At 35.9% G+C, this 19,815-nt stretch overlaps 1 pseudogene; it reads left to right on the top strand.

Moving 5' to 3' along the window:
• LOC149580744 (DNA (cytosine-5)-methyltransferase 1B-like) overlaps positions 1-19,815 on the top strand; it is a 56,617-nt pseudogene that overhangs the window by 12,476 nt on the left and 24,326 nt on the right.

The following is a 19,815-nucleotide window of genomic DNA, read 5'->3' as shown; positions in this document are numbered from 1 at the left end:
CAAACTGTGAAATTTCATATCAAACCAAACATTGAACTGATTGAAAATCCAACCTTGTTGATTGTGTGAATGTGTATCTTTGGAAATAGATATCTTAGTAGACTGCAATGCCTAGTTTGGATTAGTTTCATCACAGGACAAAAGTAATTTCAATGTAAGGCATTCCTTGTAATATTGGTGCATATCTACATAGTTCCATGTTTGGTGCGTATAACAACGGCTCACTTTGAAAAGGTTGATTATTCTCTTGCTTTTTTCAAAAGAATGTGATGTATATTCTTTTCACACTATTTAAATTTGCATTGGTATTGATGATTTCCAGTTCTCTTGGAATCAAATCCTAAAATTTTTCTATTTGTGGAGGGTTTTTGTGTGTTGCATATAAGGGTTGGTTCTTGGAGCATCAAGATTTTTCTGCTTTGGTTTTTTGACTGAGAATGTTATCTTTGTCAAAGAGTAACTCTTCTTTGCATATCTTAGGATTCTTTTTGGGGAAAGCATATCTGAAGTCCTAATTTGTGCTACTGTGAGGAGTTCCCTGTGAGAAGACCATGGCTTCTTGGAGAAACCATGGAGTCAGATTAATCAGACCTTGGTTTTTTGGTGTGATTGAGTTCTACTTCTAGTAGTGAAAAACTCTTTTTTTGCAAGCAGATGGTTGATGGAAAAGGAGCTAGGTTCTTGAATTTTCTTCTTTTTCAATGGAAAGAAGCACTCATAGGGGCCTTAGAAAAGTAACATAAGTTGGCCCAATCAGATACTTGAACACATACACAATAATATCTCTCTGGGTGGGAGAGGAATCTTGGGTCTTATGTTTTCAGATAATGTATTCTTTAGCAAGTTTTGAATAATATAAGACACACTTCATTATTTAACTCAAGTACTAGATTTTTCTAAATGATGTGTTCATACATTTTTCCCTTAATACATAAGCCCTTCATGTGAGAGTAGGGGAGAAATTTTACAACTAGAAGGACTGTGTGAAATACTTGGCATCAGGTAGGGATTTTGACACTGCAGAGGATATGGGCTGAAAGATACCCAAAAAGAAAGTTGGTAAAAATCAAGCTGATGTGGTTGAGGTTCAAGATGAGGGTGAACCTAAAATAGCTAGAAAACACCCCAAACAAGCAATCATTGTGATGAATTACAAGGAAAAGACACTTTGTCTAAATGCGAAAGATTCAATCATTGAAGCCAAGGAGGAAACAACCATGGAAGAGGAGGAGCTTTCCATTAGTTTAACAGTGAATGAACAACACTAAGAAGAAATGCCTCCACAATGATGCTTGATAGATTTTATAATCCATGATTCTCAGGGTGCCTCTTAGTCAATAGAAATGGTGTATGCTATGGATCTTTATATTTCTAGATTAATTTTTCCAAAGGAAGGTTTATTGGATAAATCAAAAGGTGTTTATTGTGAGGGGTTTGGGGTTGTGGAAACATGGTCCATAACAGGATATGAAAATGGGTCTCTTGTTATATGGCTTCAAACTGAGGTAGCAGAGTATGTGTGTGTAAAGCTTGTTGGCTCTTATAAGAAGTTCTTCAGTATTCTAAATGAAAAGCAATGCTTTGTGTTGAGGTATACAAGGCTCTTTCCAAGCCTGATGGAGGTAATCTAGATACAAGGCTCTTTCTAATAAGAGTTTTCAGGGAGGCTTTTGTGGGAGATATTTCATACTTTCTCAGGGAGATTTAATTGTAAAATAGCTAACTAGTTTGGATAGCAATTCTGAAGAAGGTGATCAAATTTTTACTAGTTTTCCTACTCTTGTAGCTCTAGAGAAGGAGTGTCTTCAATCAAAACATATGAGGCCTGTTGGTATACAGATTGAAGAGAGCTCCACTAGTACTATTGCTAGTGCTTCATCTATCTATGACGAGGATGAGAAGCTTGCAAGATTGATGCAAGAGGAGAATGATTGGATGGTAGCAAGACCAAGTCAAAAGTCTCAAGGCAAGAAGAAGTTCTACATCAAAATAAATGAAGATGAAATTGCAAATGATTATCCATTGTCTGCATTTTATAAGGCCACTAAAGATGAAATGGATGAATATCTTTTTTATTATGATTAATGTATATTAAATCCTAAAGATCTACCCCATAGGATGTTGCATGATTGGTCTTTATACAATTCCAATTTCAAGCTTGTTCCCCTAGAACTTCTTCCAATGCTTGGTGGTACTGAGATAGATGCTGTAGTATTTGGCTCAGGTGTCATGATAGAAGATGATGGTAGTAGCTATTTTTTGGATGCTGACTCTGGAGGGCGTAAAAATTGTCAAGATAACAAGTTGCATGGGATTCATGTATATTTAAGTGCTATCAAGGAATGGATGATAGAATTTGGAGCAAATATGCTCTTCATATCAATACACACTGATGTTGCTTGGTATAGGCTTGGGAAGCCTTCTAAGAAATATGTACCATGGTGTAAACCCATTGTAAAAACTGTCAGGCTTGAAATCAAAATAATTGTATTGCTGAAGGAGCAGAGTCGTGCTTCAAAACTTTCTTTCTCAGATGTGATTAGGAAGCTGCCAAGCCTAGATAAAACTGAGCCATTTTTTATCTCACCCAATCTGGATGTTGTGGAAAGGTATGTTGTTGTTCGTGGTCAAATCATTTTGTAGTAGTTTGCAGAGTATCCAGATGAATGCATAAAAAGGAGTTCCTTTGTGACAGGCCTTTCTATTAATATGGAACAAAGACATGATACAAAACTATCTTTCACAAAAAAGGGAGTCATAGTCAAAGAAAAGAATTTGAATACTAGGGCTAATGCATGGCCTGAAAGTATCAGCAAACAAGAAATGTGTGCAACTACTATAAAGATGATAAATCACATATGGAGTAAGTAGTACTCAATTTTTGTATCTAATGAAATAAAGAAGGAAAATGGTGAGAATGGTGAGAAAGATGAGGAAGAACAGGCTCAGGAAGATAGTGAGGATGAGGAAGAGACTAATTTGATTATGGTGGACAAAACTGAACTCTCCCCTATCATTAGAACAGGGAGAGGCAGATTGAGTAGCAAAGATATAAAATGGGTAGGCCAATCTGTTGGTAAAACATCATCTAGAGAACCCATGTATAAGATGGTTTCTGTTGATGGAGATATTGCTATGGGAAGAGCAGTTCTAGTGTATTCAAAAGGTCAGGACCAGCACTCTGAGGATCTTCCCACTATTCTTTTTGTTGAATACATGTATGAGAAATCTAATGGGACCAAAATGATTCATGGAAGAGTTCTTTAGAGAGGCACTGAAACTTTGATAGGAAATGTTGCTAATCCTTGCGAAGTCTTTTTGACTCATCAATGCCTTCAAGTTGAACTAAGTGGGACTCTATCACATTCCCAACATTTTTTCCTTTCTTGATAGTCTTCAATTTAGGGCTTCTTGCTATTCTCCATTCTTTCTTGGCAAGCTTATGCTATACCTTCTAACAAGTGATTTCCTTTTTTGTTACTTAAACAAGTAGAAAACTCTTCTTCAGTGGAAGTACTGACAGTTTCACATTGAATGATATCCTTCCCCAATGTGTTTTTTCCTTCCAATCTACAAATTATCCATAAAGAAATTTAACAGGAATCTTGCAGTTTGTAATGCTAAGGACACACCAAGAAAATTCATTAGTTCATTGTAGTAGATAAAGCAAGTGATCACAATGAATGAGAAAAGCACTCTAGAGAGTTAATGGATTGATAAAAAATTAAGAGAGACTGCCTACAAAAAACACTTGGCCACATACATCAAGTTGTTCGAGTAGAGTATAGTGTTTCTACGTGGAGTATGCCAACTACTATTTAGGAATATTGTAATTTGAATAGAACAGTTACTTATTTCCTAAGTCGAATAGTTGTAATGGTTGTTTCTATTTTTTTACTAAAAATGGATTGATCTAATATCAAATCAATGCAACTTCTACCCTAGTTTTTTTTGGATCTAGTAATTAATACCAGGTCCTCCATAGTGATTTACAATGGTTGAAAAGGTTATTTCTTATCAATGAATTAACAAATTTATAACCTATCAACAAATGTGGTTGAATGTTGTAGGCAAAAAATTTAGATTTTGATGAACACAAAGGACGAATAGTTATTGGGAGGGTAAAATCTGGTACTTTTCACAGAGGTATGGAATAAAGGTAAAGGATATTTTAGATATACAGAAAGATATGTTAAATTTAATGCCACAGTTAACCCTTATATTAGATATATTCCAAAAAATGTGGTGTTCAAATGTGGCATAGCAGCATTGTATATGATTGGTTGAAGATAATGTCAGAAAATTTATTTGCATGACATTTCCTATGGACTTTGGGAAAATTTTATGGTCAATATTATGCAAGTAAAAATAGAGAATCATTGTAATGAACAAAAATAAAATCCCAAATTGAATATAAGAAATCTCAATACTAAAGTAATTGTAAATCTACAGACTAGGCTGCCTGCTAGCTACTCTTTTTTAGCCTTTTTATTGCAAAAGGTGAACATTATAATTTATAATCTATTCCATAGAAACTTTTCTTAAATCATATTTTCCACTGCTACACTTTGGCTTCTAGGGTCTGTTCTGTATGAGTAATGTATTATAATGTACTTTTTTGTTAAGGTTGTTTTACTTGACTTCTTGTTCAATCAATTGTTTCTTAAAATTACATCTCTCAACAATCTCTTCAACTCTTAGTTTTAAAGGATGCTTACAAAGCATCTTTTCTTGTTACCAAATTATGACTTTTAGTAATTCATTTCCAACTTCCAAGTGAAGCTCAAAAGAAAGAAAGGATTTTATATTCCTATTTCATATCAAAATTATTTTGTAAATTGATGTAGCTATTTTCATTGAATAGAAATGTTACTTGAATGCTATGAATGGGTCAAATGGACAAACTAGGGCCATATATGTTATGCTAAGAAAAATTGGATGGTGGTAATAGCACTAGTTGTATTATGAATATTTTAGAAATCTTTTCACAAATGTCAAAGTATATGTGAAGTTGAAGATATTTGTTGAGATAATATTTATTTTCTTACTATTTACATTCATTTTACCTTTTTAATGCTATTTTCCTACTGGTCTAACATTATTTTCTCTATTCATCTAATTTTTAAGAGGTCTTAATCAGGTATTTAAGTTACACATTTAATTGCAGCTCTTCTTAATTGAAACATCTACAAGTGTATTCATCAGATGGAAAATTTAGGTTGGGTAAAGTCAGTGAATTGTTTGTGTATGAGAATTTTACAAAAGTTCCAGCTGAAATGGTCAAAGTTGGAGATATTTGTGCTGTCTATGGTATAAATGATGTCCTTGTACATATATATGTTCCTCTATTCATCCATTAAATATCCCTAATTTGCATTCCTAATCTTGTCCATCGCGAAGCATTTCTTTTGAGTAATTTTCAAGGTAATATTGAAATGTATAGTTTTTGGTTATGTACTATGTTCAATATAGATTGGTGAAACTCTGGCAGATAAAGTTAATGGCTCAACTTTGCCTAGAATTAAAATTGAACAACCTATTGTGAAAATGGCATTTGCAATCAACACTTCGCCATTTGTTGGGCATGAGGTTTGCTCCTTGATTAAGTCAAATAGTGTTTGTGTACTTATCACATACACTTCTATTGATCAAGCTAATTCATTTTTCCTTTGAAAATTTTTTCAGGGGAAACATATGACAAAAAAAAAAATTAGGGAGCATCTTTATTGTGAACTTGAGAGGAATTTGGCAATGAAAGTTGAAGAATAAAAGTTGAAGATGGGGAAATAGCCAATACATTCATTGTTAGTGGGAGGGGTACATTGCATATAACAATGCTAATTGAGAACATGTAGGTGTATATGGATTTTTTATTTTCTCCAAGCTAGATATGGTTAATTACAATAATATGTTTTGCAAGCTGCAACACATTTATAATTATGGAGCTAGTTTCTTATCACTGTGCAGCTATTTATCTTGAAAATCTTACAATCAAAAGGAACCTTTGACAATTATTTTGACATTTTGATCTTGTAGGTGGAGGGGAGGATTTGAGTTTATGGTAGGCCCACCTAAAGTTATAAACAAAAAAGTTAATGATAAATTGTTTGAACCCTATGAGGTACAATAATATCCTCATCATCCTGGATTTCTATTGATGATTGTGGAATCCTATAAAGAGTAAAAAAATGAAAAGATGATTGCAGTATATGCTATATGCATTTGCAATATCAAACATTACTTCTCATATGTTAGAAATAATGAAATGCATATTGCTATTTTTCAAATACCAAAAACATATGTGGGTGCTGTTGTGGAGCTCTTAAGAAAATGCCATGGGCAGATGCTTGATGTCCAAGCCACAGGGTATGTCCTTTATCACACCTAGTTATCTTGAGTATATAAAATTTTTTGTAAATATTCTACATATAAACAACATGAAGTAGATATTTATAATCAGCTAACTCTAGGTTGTCTTTAGCCCATCATTTTTTTGTACTATTTTATGTTGATTTTCCTATAGTGATATTTCTACTTATCTATTTTTATTTTGAGATGCCCTAGGATGTATAAGACCTTTGATTTCACTTTGATTTTCCTTTTACATGCTTACTATCATTTTGTGTTTGACAGCCTACTGTCTCCATTTTGATTATGCACTAAATTATGCTTCTGAACACAAGTTTTTCTCAGCTCTTACAGTCCTTCAAGATATTGCTTGTGCCCCATCAAGTGTTTGAATAAAGTATTTTTCTGAGAACAAGATGTAATAGCCACAACTTGATACCTTGATTCATAGAAACCTGGTAGACACTAGCTAAGTGTCTGTTAGAAGAATAAAATAGGTTACAAATATGGGGTTTTCAACCTTGGAGCCTATGAGATAGGATGACTCTAATTTAAAGAGAAATTGGTAACTCTCTTGCATACACGGGGAATGCATGTTTGCCTCAACCAGTATGAGCATTCTACCATGTAAATTAGAATATCATTAATAAATTATTTTTTATTAATATCAGTATCGTGTATCCTTCTAAGCTTTTCCCTCATAAAAAAATGTTTTGGTGTTTGCCACGGAAATGGTCATAATCATACTTATTTGGATAGCTTCTCATCAACCATCTTGCATACTATCAGTAGTTTTATACAAGTAACAAGACAAACAATGTTGAATCTCACTCTAGACTAGTAATTATAATAACAATATTAGAAGCAAGCACACAAAACTATAAGGTCAAAGTTAGAAATTGGAATTAATTTTATTTGGTCCTATAGTTTCTCACACATTTTTTCACCCTATATAGCTTCTTGACTAGAACTTTGCCTGTCTCTTGTTTTATTTTGAGTGGATTATACTATCATTTTTTGGTCTTCTTCCTATTTTTGGGACCAAGTTGACCCTCTTTGCATGTGGTTTTACTTTCAACTTCATTCCTTGTGTTGGAGAGTCCATCTTTCTCAACAAAGCATATTCTTAGATTGCCTAGACCATTTCTCCGAATTTCTCTTGACTTTGCACTCAAACTTTCTTAGTTCTTTAATTTTTAATCTACTTCAATAAGTGGACTTCTTGTGAAGAAATGGAGCAAGGCAAGGCTTCTCCTTTGTATATGGCTTGATCTATCTTTTAGAAAATTTATAGAACATTTATCAATAGATACACATCAAACAAATTCAAGGCTTGTATCTATTGCCCTTCTGTTTTGCTTTCAATTAGAATTTTTTGTGTGCCTTGTGTTAGCTCAGGCAAACAATTCAATTTGTGTGTTACTGATAAAGCTTCTGCATGATCTGTACAATTTGTTAGCACTATTACATAGGGTGAATGGTTTTTGATCATTGTTCAATTCTCTGCGTAGACCTTTGTCTGTTGCACAAGCCTTTGCATCATTCAAGTTTTTCTATAACATGTGCACAAAGTTCTCAATGTCATTCAACAATTGAATTTGAATTAGAGACTATTAATGTACTAGTTTCATCACAGATTAGAGGTTCAAGTCAACTTAATTCTCGTTGGTGAAAAAATGATATATACACACATCAACATCGAAGTGCTTGAAGATTGCTCATTACTAGTTAACTAATTTCTCTAAACATTTGTCATGAAAGTATATTTCTTTGAGAATTGATTTGTGATATATGATTTGTAGGGAGATTTCATGAAGATGCCTTTTGCAAATGATTCTTTTGATGCAATATATGCAATTAAGGCTACTTGTCATGCCCCAGATTTGGTAAGTATGCAAAATTTATCCATTGATTAAGATACACAAATTTGCATTTCTACAATTTATGCTTCATCATGAAATGTATTTTTGTAACTGACTAAGAAGCTGAAATAAGTGTATCATTTATTTGTTATAGTATTCTACACTTTTATGCCTTATTCTGAATACTCACAATCTTTATGTAATCGGTGAGTAAGGTTGACTGGTATAAAGAGATAAGAGTACTTAAGCTTGGTCAACTATTTATAGCATATGAGTGGTGTATGACTGACTCTTTTGATCCAAAGAATAAAGAACACCAAAAGATCAAGGTATGGAACCACCCAAATGAAGTTTGTCTGTGTATTAAATTATGAAAGAATCATATAGAGTTCAAGCACAGTACTTCCATAGGAAACTAGTATATCTGATTTTTGTTGTGTCGTAGTTATTAAATGACAGGAAGAGATTGAACTTGGGGATGGGTTGTCTAACATCTGTATCAGATCTTCTGAACCTAATGTGTGTTGGATGGTTATTGTCGAGTTGAATACTCCATTGGAAGATATGGGATAGATGAGAGGTTCATAGATCCAATTGATAGCCATTTTGATTTAATGGATTTCATTCAAGATCATGCTCTTTTGGATTTGGACATTTAGAGTGGCTCTTAGACATTATCAAATAGAAGGGTTGAAACCCATTTCAAAAGCATAGAGAAGAAGAGGAGGCTAAGAAAAAGGTACATATCATTGACTTTGAGATTTAGTCATGAACAATTTTTTTTTTTTTATTATATAATCTCCTTGTTAAGCTATCTTGTATGATTTTTTCTTGCGGTGTAGAGAGCAGATGAAGAAGCATCTCACTTGTATGAAGAGTTTGTAGAATCTTTCAAGGCAGATGATGTACCTGGTGGCAAAGCATCTGTATGGGGAGGAACTATCAATCCTGATGGTCGATCAAAGGCTGGAATTGAAGGTTTGTGTGAATATTTACTCAGGTCTTTTTTTGCCCAATTGGTCTATTTCCACCTTGTTAACAAAAGGGGTTTTTCTATTTATTTCATAATAACAGGCGTGTCATCCAAAGATGGGGCTTCTAGTTCAAAGAAAGGAAACAGGTATTTGCATGGATACTGGATTATTACTAATGCTTTGAAATGTCCCTTTTTTGATTTTATATGATATTTCAAGCCTCTAATCAGATCTTTAAGATCAAACAAACAATCTTTCAAAGATCGACCAATTTCTCAATAAACCCCAAATCGGGTATGCCAGAAATAGTGCCAAACTTCACAGCTTCACATATTATTAGTAAATCTGAAAGTGGAAATTTTTATAGAAATTTCAGCAGAATAATAGCCTACAAAATGAAATTTTCATATCTGTATAACATTTACACAACAGCTCCCAAACAGAGGATAAAAACAATGCTCATCGGGCTCTCGAAAACAACATAGAATAGCTCGGAAACACCACAAAAACACTAATAATCTATCCAAAAAGTATAATCACGACCAAATAAATATATTCAGCTCTATTTTAACATCTAAAATTATTAAATACAGCAGCAAACCAAACTGATATGAAATACTCAACTAGAAACACCAAACTCTTACAAAAACACACCCAAAAAACCACAAATCTGCACTGTTTAGCACAAAGGCAAACTCTGAATGAGCATGCACATGGAATGGCTTCAAACTCTTGTCCTTAGCCTTCGTAGAAATCTGCAAAATCCTGTTCTTGGGTCTCCTTCTACACAGGTTTGGCAGCCTCTGAAGAATAACAAAGAAATGAGCAAAAATCAAGTTCTGGAATCAGCCCAAAATGCCTCCAAAACCCCTTAAAAGAGGGCATAACCCTAACTCACGTCCAAGGGGGGTTAATAAAATATAATTTAATAATAATTTTATTTATTATTCCATTAGTTTCCAAAGATTAGCCCCTTTTTCCAAAACTTCACTTTTTTGGAGCCTGCCTGCCTTAGCAAAGTTTATTATTTTTAATTATTTGAAAAGGGGACATGAAAAGTCCTCCCCTCCCAAATATTGCTTCTCCTCAAGAAATGGCTGAAAAATAAACCAATCAATCCACCTGAATCCCAAATGTAGTCATGAACTATACTATTGTCAATTAACACAGGCTCCTGCAATATCCTCTACAATATAACCAAGAGGAATCCATAATCAAACTAACAATTACAGCTCAACCAAACTCCAAAATAACCACTGCCACAGTCAGAAACCCATGAGAAACAAACTCTTAGAACATCATAACCCAATTAAAGTGGACAAATCAAACTACCAACATAGTAAATACCATCAACGCATCCCACTGGCCTATACAGAATGTACAATCCAACTCTGCAACAATGGTGAATGCTCCTGAATGAAACTATACCAAGTATGGAGAATCCACACACTGTACAACTCCTGCAATCAACACAACTTTGTAAATCACCAGCCACTGTCTCATAACCATAACTCCCATGCACACCTGATGGTGAAAAGCCATCACAAGATAAACAACAAGAAATGGAACCCAAACCAAATTTGCCTGTCACCAACTCCTCAACACAAGGATCAAATGCTAACTGATGTACATACCTTGCAATATAATGTTGATAAAAAAAACCAACCTCAATCAACAACTCACCATGAACAAGTGATACAACCCACTGTGACTAATCACCAGCTAAGTCAAGAGATGTCATAGCCAAAGGAGTAGAATCAATAACAACACCCATTGAAGCATCACTCCAAAACTCCTGCTCTAAGTCATGTATTATCAAGCTGTCAACTACAAAACCTATTAGATGTAGTGCCCATCACAACTCTCATCCTGAGGCATCAACCTATCCCATAACTGATGATAAGCACTAGGAACCAAAGTACATCTATGTATCATCATCTCATCAACATGGTCATCAAAGGTCAATTGATGAGCATACCTCACAATGTAATGTCGATAGAATGTGCCAATCTCAGTTAGTGGCTCAAAATACAATCTAGATGTAACTAACTGGAATCAATCATTAACCAAGTTGGAACTGACTACTACCTCTGAAGACATTTCCAAGGGAGTTGTATTACTAGCAGGAACCATGCCAACTGTCAGCTCACCAACATCACGCATGGTCTTTGATACAACATCTCTAGTCTTCGTGCCATTAGTACTAGAGGTCACCACCATGTCAGGCATACCACAACAATCTGCTGCAGCACCCAACTCAATTGAACTTGACTTTAGTGGGGATGAACCTGATATGCCAATGTTAGTATCAAGGATGGATGGATCCCCATCTCCACTATCTTTGAAAATCTCGACCATGGACATCCTCAGATCACTAGACACCATAGCTTGTGATTGTACAGAATCTGGTAAAGACTGTAGTTGCTCTAACTCCATGGTCACCTTAGCCAAATAAAACTGTGACTTCTTGAAAGCAAACTGTGTACTCTCAAGAATCTTAGAAGTCACCTCAAGCTGCTCAGTAAGCTCACTCACCTCATCTTCCTTGGCCAACAATGCATCATATGCTATACTACCCCACTCCATAAGATAGTCTCTGTCAGCTACCAACTGCATATAATTCTATCTCAAAATCTGGATAGCCTCCCATAAAGAGTGAAACTCTGTCAAGGAAAGATAACTGCCTCCCTGCTCATCACTAGTAGGAGAACCCCATCCATAAACTGCTAACAATTGATGAGCAGCATCGAAATGTTGGCAAGCAATAGGAATGTCTCACTCACTAACTCTCAACTGATTAGACACATGATGGCACTGGCTTGACTGTCTCCTACAAACCTCCTCTGATGCACTATCTAAAAGAGTATCCTCAAAGTTACTAGTCTCTAGAGTATTACCATCCATATCCTGTGAATCAACTCTAAAGCTCATATCAACATACGGAGTATCAAAAACTGTAGCACTACTATCCAACTCCTTTGTACCCAAGGAAACTAAGTCTTCAAAACTACTCACTGTATCCTCTTGGATGTCATCAATGCCAATATGATCCTAGGACTCATCTGTACACACTGCCAAATATGAAAGATCATCAACACATTCCAGCAAGTATGGTCGACTAGATATATGAAAAAAGCCCAACACTGGTGTATAAAAACTAATACCAACATCAGACAAGCTGCTGGCACAAGAAAAGACAACACCATGCAATCTGCTAATCAAATCCATGATAGCACCCAAACAAACACTGCTACCAAAAAGTGTTAAAGATCTCCAGTCAACTGAATCCCAAACACCAATATAACGATCTCGAGTCCATATCTATAAACTAGAATCAGCTGGTAACTCAAGAAAACTCCTCACTTGAGTAATATGACCAATACCAACTAACTCCACATACCTATCATGATGAGATAATGAAGTCACAATATTGTCTTTGTTCACTTTCAGTCGGCTGGACAAGTCATGTGAAGTACTACCAGCCTCAACCTCATGTGGCGAAGCATCTAACTGTGCCTGGTACTCTTTCTCAGAAAAGTCATGAATGCTCAATGTCTGCTCATCTCTATCAGGTATCTCACCATCATACACAACAACATCCTCATAATCATCATCTGAACCCACTACGCTGTAGTCACTACCTGTTGTAACTATACCATCCTGAATACCTGTGATATCACCCTTTAACGACCTGTATACAATTGTCTCAATTTGAGTATCAATTTGATGATTACTATCAATCTACGTAATATCCTTTCTCACTACCTCCTGTGACAGAGTAGAATCTGAGACCTCTACTTGGCTATAAGCTAGTCTCTCAAACTCCTCATGCAAGTTCTTGGTAATTGTGTCATCTGCCCTGTGAGAAAATATGCCAAATAGAAATCCAGTCAACTTATCCACCTTAGCTGGGTCAAACAACATGTCATTCATTATACGGTGGTGCTCAACTAACTATTCAGACATGTCATGGCTTATTTTCCTAAGTTTATCTCAAATGTCTAAATAACCATCCTTTCTACTATTCTGACTCTAGATATCAATTGTTCAAGATCGTGTCCTCTGAGACTCTGTACTATACCTGTCCATTCTGGATAAAGTAGAGTGTAACCCCAATAGGTTATAACTTCTTCAAACACCAAGAACTAACATGCAATTGATTAGAAGTAGCATGCAACCATAGATTTTGACATGTAGCTAATTAGAAGCAACATGCAACCACCAAATTCACCAAGAACTAACATGCAAATGATTAGAAGTAGCATACAACCATAGATTTTGACATGCAACTGATTAGAAGCAACATGCAACCACCAAATTCACCAAGAACTAACATGCAAATGATTAGAAGTAGCATGCAACCATAAATTTTGACATTCAAGATTTGGGTAGTTGTCAAAATTGACATCCAAACTTCTACAAACCCTCAAGCTGGCAAGATCATAGCTCTGATACCACTAAAATGTCCCTTTTCTGATTTTATATGACATTTCAAGCCTCTAATCAAATCTTTAAGATCAAATGACCAATCTTTCAGAGATCCACTAATTTCTCAATAAACCCCAAATCGGGTATGCCAGAAATAGTGCCAAAAACTTCACAGCTTCACATATTATTAGTAAATCTGAAAGTGGAAATTTTTATAGAAATTTCAGCAGAATAATAACCTACAAAATGAAATTTTTAGATCTGTATAACATTTACACAACAGCTCCCAAACGGAGGATAAAAATAATGCTCATCGAGCTCCTGAAAACAACATAGAATAGTCCGAAAACACCACAAAAACACTAATAATCTATCATAGAAGTATAATCATGACCAAATAAATATATTTAGCTCTATTTTAACATCTAAAAGTCTGAAATACAGCATCAACCCAAACTGATATGAAATACTCAACCGGAAACACCAAACTCTTACAAAAACACACCTGAAAAACTACAAATCTGCACTGTTCAGCACAAAGGCAAACTCTGCATGAGCATGCACATGGAATGGCTTCAAAATCCCATCCTTAGCCATCCTAGAGACCTTAAAACTCTCATTCTTGGGTCTCCTTCTCCACAAGTTTGGCAACCTCTGAAGAATAACAAAGAAATGAGCAAAAATCTAGTTCTGGAATCAGCCCAAAATACCTCCAAAACCCCTTAAAAGAGGGCATAACCCTAAGTCACATCCAAGAGTGGTTAATAAAATATAATTTAATAATAATTTTATTTATTAGTCCATTGGTTTCCAAAGATTAGCCCCTTTTGCTAAAACTTCACTTTTTTGGAGCCTGCCTGCCTTAGTTAATTATTTGAAAAGGGGACATGACATGCTTGGCATGCATTTCTCAGAAAACAATAGGCTCTTACAACTAATAACGGTTCATTTAATTTCAAACATGTACTCCCACATGGGGCAGCTTGCTACACTTGCATTGCTAATCTTTCCTAACTTTTGAGCTATCTAACTAAAGTTTAAGATTGAAAGAGGAGATGCATTTTTTCTCTGGAATAGGAAAATTTCAAATTTTTCATCATTCTAGTCCTTTTTCCTGGGCATTGTTGCCCTTATCATGTTTAGAACATCGATATGCTTTTTTTTTATCTAGTTAATCTTGGTTTTCTTAGAAGAAAACATTTCTTCCTTGGATTGGGTTTTCTTCATTTATGCTGATATTAGTGCAAGAAGTTGGTCAAGCCGATGCAATCTAGAACTGTGATGGCTTATTACTGTCTGATGACCAAACCTTTGTAGATCACCTTGGAATTCTGTAGTTATCCTTGTTGGACATCATCTTCTATGATACCATTTTGATTTAGTGATATAGAAATCAAAGATTTAATCTACTTATCACTAGATATATATATGTTATATAAATAAATCTATAGGTACAATAGGTCTTGTGATGAACTCTAAAATAAATACATGCTAAAGCTATTGGGCTCTATTGGTTGTACACTTGATAAGAGCTCCTATTTACTAGCCTAAGGTATTGTAAAGGGATAGAAATATGGGACCCTCCAATGGCAGTATAGGTCATTATGAGTAGGTTTTACATGTCAAGCTATAACTTTTCTTATACAAAAAAAGTATAATGGATTTATAAAGGATATGGTTCTACACTTTTGGATTGTTGTCATTCTATATATATTTGGAATATCCCTTAAAAGTTACTTTTTTGGCACAATAACTAAATCCAATATTTTTAATGGATCACAGGTGTTGAGGTCCCAACTCTAGGCCTTCTGATCAGGAAAATGTTGAGAGCATAAACTATAATGTATTAGTGTGTATTATATGCATAGTGAATAATAAAGGAGGGAATTGAACCCTCCCTGAGGCTCACACTTGTTGAGGTCCACTTCAGCAATGGCCCTTCCCATGAAATTTCTATCAAAGACCTTTCTAATGAGATAATTTGTTATCAGCTCTTCATCAGTTTGATGGAACGTGAATCTAGGAGGCAGTTGTGCATCATCCATATCATGACTATAACTAAAGTTAAGAGCCTCTATTATTGAATTCTCTTCCCTATCACCCATATTCATTTCCTTTGCTATTCATGCTTCACATGGGAGTCTTTTTATATGATGATTTATTGTTAATCATGTCCATTCACTACCAAACAATTCATATTCTACAGATTCGAGACACTAGAACTTTTGTGGATGTGCAAGCCATCGGAACATACTATAGGGAGGATGACGAACTTATTCTCAATTGTCAAACTTAGGAAAGTTATACAAATTGTAGAATCTTAACATATGGTTGTTCAAATTCTATATCTCCTAAATTATTTCCTTTTAGCATATAACTTGTTGTGCATAGTTGCCAAGTTTTCTTATTATATTGGGCATATTAATGAAGAAACATATTAGTTACTGTCGATGTTTATGACAGTTTGATTAGTTACTATTGATGTTTTTTAGGCATTCTATAAAATAGTTCACATCCCTGCATATGATATGACATTTTGCATGCATCCTGCACTCTCTTATCTAGGTGATGATGCATTACAAAGAGTGATCTAAAATGATGATGCTAAAAAACACACACAATCAAATCCAAAATGAACTTGCATTACAAATGGATTGTGGAAATCTGATATTGATGCAGAAGCATCCAAAGGTATAAGGGTAATCCTGTGTCACCCAAAAAAAATGTACTTAGACTTAGTTTCTGTTTCATGTGTTTTCATTTTTGGACACCCATTTGGGTCAAATAAAGGTTCCAACTCTCACAATTCCACTATCAGTGTGCTAGAAAATCCCAAAAAAATAGGAGCATGTAATTGGGCCATCATTTTGGTAAACTAGAAGATGTGAATTGGCTAGATGAATGTAATTGTGATTTACAACATTCCAGAAAAAGAATCAGGTCAAAAAGCCCCACGGTTTGAAAGTTATTGCAGTTTTTCAGATTTTGGAGACCTCTTAAGAATGCTTCAAAGTCAAGTTAGGGGCATTAAATGACCTCAAAAAGGGCTAAAAAATGGGAGACAAGAAAAGCTATCCGTAGGGCTATAGAGAGCTTTGAGAGCTTTCCAAAAATATAAACAGTTCGTCAATCGGAGCTACGGTTCAAAAGTTATGCCTCCCGAAAGTTCGGTTACCATTTCTGAATTCTTCTAAATTTGTGCTGACTTCTAACATAGCTTCTTCAGCCTTCTATTTGGTTGATGGATGCCTACTAGCACCTTCTAGAATTTATTCCTAGTCCTTAACCCTCCGAGGTCTATTTAAGGAGATTCCTGGCATTGTAAAAGGTAGTTCGAAGTGGAGTTTGAGAGGAGGTACTGAAGGGAGAAATTATCTCCACATTTATGCTATTGTAAGCCCTTAGGGCATGTTTTGAAGTTTATTTTCTCTGTAGTGAATGTGCTAGCTTATTTCTCAGTTAATAAAATTTCCCTTTTGTGTTGTGTCCATTCTATTCTTGGGTTGTGTTCCCATCAAGTGGTATCAGAGCAAGGTTTTCCTGAGTGTGTAGACAGAGTGCCGACCGTGAGGCGATTTGCACCAGGACTGTGTGGTTGTGGGTTCGAGTTAGAAGATGCCTCCATGAAGAGAACATGGCAGAGGGGCCAAAGCTATTAATCCTGAGGAGGTTAGAGCCCTCCAAAGGCAGGTACAGGCATTGCAAGAGGAGCTCCATAGAGGAGCAAATGTTGTCGTAGGTGATGACAGTGAGGATGACAATGAAGAAGAAGAAATGGGACCAAAAGGGGAATTTGATGGGGAAGTTTTGAATCATGTAGAGGAAAGGCTTTTTAGGGCCATTACTAAGTTTGGGAAAAGACCTACAATTGAAGTGGGTGTATTTTCAGGAAATCTGAAACCAAATGAGTTGATCAATTGGATCAATGAACTGGAAGAATACTTTGAGTATAAGGATATCAAGGACCCAGATAGGGTAAAGTTTGCAAAGGCCAAACTAAAAGACCATGCCAAAATCTGGTGGCAAGAGGTTCAATTGGAAAGAAACAGAGGAGGAGAGGAGAAGATCACAAGATGGGATCGCATGGTGGACAAATTGAAGAAGTAGTTCATTCCTGTGGACTACGAGCTTGATTTGTTTAAGAAGATGCAAGGGTTAAAGCAAGCAGGAAGATCAGTCCAAGAATATACAGAGAAATTTTATCGACTCTTGATTAGAGCGAGGCATGCAGAAGCAAATAAGGAGAAGGTTGCTCATTATATCAGTGGGTTGCAACCTAGCATCCAGGAGGAATTAAGTCTGGTAAGAATGACCAGTGTTGAAGAGGAATACCAGTTTGCCCTACGAGTTGAAGAGAAGCTGAATAAAAGGTTTGAAGGAAGACAAAGAGGGAGTGGTCAAGGAGGAAGGGGAAGCGATAGATCACCTGGAGCCCGCAATGAAATCCAAAAGAAAAAGGAAGATGTGGGTACTAGCAGGAACCAGAGGAATGAGGGTTTTAACCGCTCCCATGATCAAGACTTTGGAAATTAGAGAGGAAGAGGTAGAGGACGTGGACAAGGAAGAGGCAGCTTCTGTGGTACCTATTTCCATTGCAATTAAGATGGTCATCATGCCTTTGAATGCCCTCAACGACAAGGAAGGACAGATAGGAGAGCTAAGGGCCAAGCTAGGGTTGCTCATGTGGATGAGATTGCACAATCATCACATTCAGAGGATGCAGAAAGAGAAGAGACCTTGGTAAATGAAAGAGTCCTACTAAGTGGTGACATTGAACCAGCACAATGGAGGAGTTTGTTCCATACCAGATGCAAGTGTGAGGATAAATGTCGTGACGTGATCATTGATGGTGGTAGCACTGATAACTTGGTATCAGAAGAGATGGTCTCTAAGCTGAAGCTCAAGAGGGAGAAACATCCCCAGCCCTATCGGATTGCTTGGGTAAAAGATGATCATAAGGTCCTGGTAAGTGAACAATATTTAGTGAAATTCAAAATTGGGAGTTACCATGATGAAGTTCACTGTGATGTTATTCCGATGGATGTTTGCCATCTATTGTTGGGTAGACCATGGAAGTTTGATAGACATGTAGTACATGATGGGCATGCAAACACATACTCTCTAATAAAGGATGAAGTTCACCACAAATTGAAGCCCATGAAAAAGGAAGGTGAAAAGGTATGTAGCAGTGCTAGGATTTGTCTTGTTGATGGAGGGAAGTTTTTAGATGGCATGAAACATCAGCATATGTGCTATGCTTTGATTATTAGGAAAGATAAAGAAGGTAGTAGTGAAATACCACTTGAAGTTTCAGATTTACTAGGGGAATTTGGAGATATTATCTTGGATAATGTTCCAAATGGATTGCCACCAGTAAGGCAAATTAGTCATCAGATAGATCTAATTCCAGGAGCTAGTTTTCCTAACAAGGCTGCTCACAGGATGACTCCTCCTGAAATAGAGGAGCTAAATAGACAGGTTAAGGAGCTGTTAAGGAAAGGCTTGATTCAAGAGAGCCTAAGTCCATGTATAGTACCTGTAGTACTCGCACCAAAAAAGGATGGAGAGTGGAGGATGTGTACAGATTCTTGAGCTATAAATAGGATAACCATCAAGTACCAGTTTCCTTTGCCAAGGATGGATGATCTTATGGACTGCTTGAGTGGAGCTTAGTACTTCACAAAGATAGATCTCAAGAGTGGCTATCATCAGATACAGATTCGAGAAGGAGATGAGTGGAAAACAACCTTCAAGACCAAGGAGGGTCTTTATGAGTGGTTAGTCATGCCCTTTGGATTGACGAACACCCCAAGCACCTTCATGCAGCTCATGAATGAGGTACTTAAGAAGTTCTTGGGAAAATTTGTTATTGTCTATTTGGATGATATTTTAATTTTCAGCAAGAATTTGGAAGAACATTTACTGCATATTTGTAGTGTCCTTGAAAGGCTAAGGGAAGAGAAACTGTTAATTAATCTAAAGAAGTGTATCTTTGCAAAAAGGGAGTTAGTCTATTTGGGGTTTGTTATATCACCCGAAGGTCTCAAAATGGATCCAGAGAAGGTAAAAGCCATCTTGGAATGGCCTACTCCAAGGTCTGCTACTGAGGTAAGATCATTTCATGGTCTTGTTAGTCTTTACAGGAAGTTTATTAAGAATTTCAGTGGCATATGTGCACCCCTAACTAATACAATAAGAGGGGA

Source organism: Cupressus sempervirens, chromosome 1 (genome assembly GCF_028749045.1).
Source record: "Cupressus sempervirens isolate cs-2001-9-10 chromosome 1, ASM2874904v1, whole genome shotgun sequence".
Lineage (NCBI taxonomy): Eukaryota > Viridiplantae > Streptophyta > Pinopsida > Cupressales > Cupressaceae > Cupressus > Cupressus sempervirens.
Note: the sequence above shows the minus strand (reverse complement) of the source record. Positions and strands in the feature narration are given on the sequence as shown.